Genomic DNA, 2887 nt, shown 5'->3' with positions numbered 1-2887 from the left:
AGTGGTTTAGACCACAGCGCCACCTGCGTCCCCATCACTTGGAGCCTAATAGAGACAACCAAACAATGCCAGGCTGAGCCCTCTCTCTTCAGAGGAGCTTGTCATCATTGACATCAAGCCAAAGTAATAAGAACCATGCATTCAGATATGTGGAGATAGCAGGCTTCCAATTAGCCTCATGTCCACTCACCTACCAACTAGTTGCAATATTTACTAGGGCTGATATTTGTGTGTTTGGTTGTGCAACCCTCTATCAGCTCAGCGGAGAGCAAGTCCCATTGTTGCCAGTAGAACTTACATCAGGGTAGACATGCATAGGATAGCACTGTTGGGTGATCGTTTATTTTATTTATGTCATGAAATTTATACCCCGCTCGATTGTTTTAAAACCTCAAAGCAGTTTACAAAGCGAATAAATAATAAAAATATGGAGAAAACAATAATTCTAAAGGGAAGAAAGCACATTTCCTTTGTTTTTAGGAGAAGCATGCATGGGTTGTGGCATATTTAAAGAGAATTCCCCTTTTAGTCGTCATCTAAATTTGTTGATACATATTCAAAATTATTTTTAAATGCTGACTAAATGGAGGCACCTCCTAGTTGATCAAAATATTTCCACTTGAATAATCTAATGAATCACTTAAATGAATCACTTAAATGCTATGACTCTTGTATTTCTTTTCCCGTGAGTGCAAAATGTCCGCCAAGGAGAAATGAGGAGGATGAATTGGGCTACAAGGCTGAGTTAAGCAACAAAGCATAATCTTACAAACTGTTGCTCACATAATGATATACCCATTATATGGCTTGGATCAAAGGACATGTGCAACAGTGACATTTGACACGGAGTTTAAAAAAAAGCAAGCAAACAGGATGTCCAACAGAATGACCACATGCAAACACAGCATCATATATACAGAGGTTACAATTATAATTACACTCTTGGCATTCGGGGCACCCTTATCAAAGAAGAATCAATTAACACAGCACTCTGCTTCATACATTTAAGAATGGCCCTCTCAGGGTGACCATAAGGAGAAAGCAATATATGAGCCAGGGCATCCTTACTAAGGTCGGATCCCTATTCATAGAACGTAGTAAGCTGCCTAAAACCAAGTCAAGCTCTCAATCCTTTTGCCTAATCAATGGAGAGGAGAAGAAGCTTTGCAGCCTGGTGGGCTGGATCCTTGCCTCTCCCACTTGTAACTGTGGGCCACTTTGACAGGTGGGCGGGGCTGTCTCTAAAAAGAAGCACTTTGCAGCCACGGTATGCACACTAGCAAATGGACAACTTCAAAGTGACTTGCTGTCAGAGCTGATCAACTGATTGTTAGTGAGCCCTGTTTGCCAAGGAGCAACCGTGAGTGAACCTGAAGCTCCCAAATGTGGCTCCTTTAAGGCCACATGTTTACCTGTCCTTTACCTGACTTCACACATGACATCAGGCGTGGATGGTTTGGGGGAAACAACCCATTGAATTGCATCTTTCAAAATGATTTTCCAGTTCTAAATATATCTCAAGATTCTGCCCCTCTTGGCCCAGACCTTGAACCTGAGGTCTCCTCTGAGGAGCAGCAAGACCCTCCAGCAGATCTTCAGATGGCCAGTGAACCTGAAGAGCCAATGGATGCAGATATCTCTACCCAAGGACTGGAGATCTTCACAGCATCTGCTTGGGTTCCTGGCCAGCCCTGATCTCTCCCAGGGCCACAGGACAAAAGCAGAAGAGGAAGTGAGCCAGGCACAAACTCCAATTGCTGTGTCTTGCTAGCTGCAAAGGAGCTACTCAGGAGGAGTCAAAGGCCTGGAAACGATGCCTTATGCGGAACGGCTAAGGGAGCTGGGCATGTTTAGCCTGGAGAAGAGGAGGTTAAGGGGGGGATATGATAGCCATTTTCAAATATATAAAAGGATGTCACATAGAGGAGGGAGAAAGGTTGTTTTCTGCTGCTCCAGAGAAGCGGACACGGAGCAATGGTTCCAAACTACAAGAAAGAAGATTCCACCTAAACATTAGGAAGAACTTCCTGACAGTAAGAGCTGTTCAACAGTGGAATTTGCTGCCAAGGAGTGTGGTGGAGTCTCCTTCTTTGGAGGTCTTTAAGCAGAGGTTTGACAACCATATGTCAGGAGTGCTCTGATGGTGTTTCCTGCTTGGCAGGGGGTTGGACTCGATGGCCCTTGTGGTCTCTTCCAACTCTATGATTCTATGATTCTAAGAAGCACAAGGAAGCTGTTGATCAGATCAGGGTGGAGCCTCTCACTCCTGTGTATGCTGCCAGTCTGAGCTCTCTCCCAAGCACCCGTCTTCCTGATAGCATATTGCAGCTGATTTGTTTCATGCATTTTACTGCCTTGAGCTTTCTTGGCTTGGGGTCAAGATAAAGAAACTTAAACTGAACTCTACTAACTGCAACAACAGCAAGTGTGCGGGAAGGAGAGTTGATAAATATCTCATGTGTACTTTGTTGAATGAAACTGATTTGCTAAGTAACCAACTTCCAGGAAAAGCCACATTTATTTAACTCATCTCCAATGTGCATAGAATTAAGAAAACAGCATGGAATTTTTCTTGCATCCAAACACTCATACCAACACTTACATGCATCAGTTAAGGGCAAATAAGGATAAGAGCTGCTTTGCAAATAAATTCACCCAGGTGACTAGACCACAAGATGAAGGTTTACTAGCAGCCTTCTCATACGCACACAAGTTAATCACTTTTGGACTACAATGGGATGCCAGAGAACAAAATAATTATTGTTAAAATTTCCCTCGCCTGGTCATGCAAGAAACAACTACTACCTGCCTCACGAAATCAGGTGTGTAAATAGTTACAAGCCTGTCTAAAGAGTCCTGCTATTGTTATCTGAAATCTCATTTATCC

The 2887-nt window shown here is 43.3% G+C and overlaps 1 long non-coding RNA gene across 1 annotated transcript; it reads right to left on the bottom strand.

Annotated features, from left to right (window-relative positions):
- Positions 1-323: 323 nt before the first annotated feature.
- On the bottom strand, positions 324-1789 carry LOC309328970. The gene is made up of 2 exons (XR_014150969.1): positions 1114-1789; positions 324-1081 (listed from the first exon to the last, which is right to left on the bottom strand). It is a non-coding gene; the product is annotated as an uncharacterized lncRNA (long non-coding RNA).
- Between the last annotated feature and the right edge of the window lie 1098 nt (positions 1790-2887).

The sequence above is a fragment of the Podarcis erhardii genome (genome assembly GCF_964252035.2).
Source record: "Podarcis erhardii genome assembly, chromosome: 14".
In the NCBI taxonomy this organism is placed as follows: Eukaryota; Metazoa; Chordata; class Lepidosauria; order Squamata; family Lacertidae; genus Podarcis; species Podarcis erhardii.
This window is presented reverse-complemented; position numbering and strand designations above follow the sequence as displayed.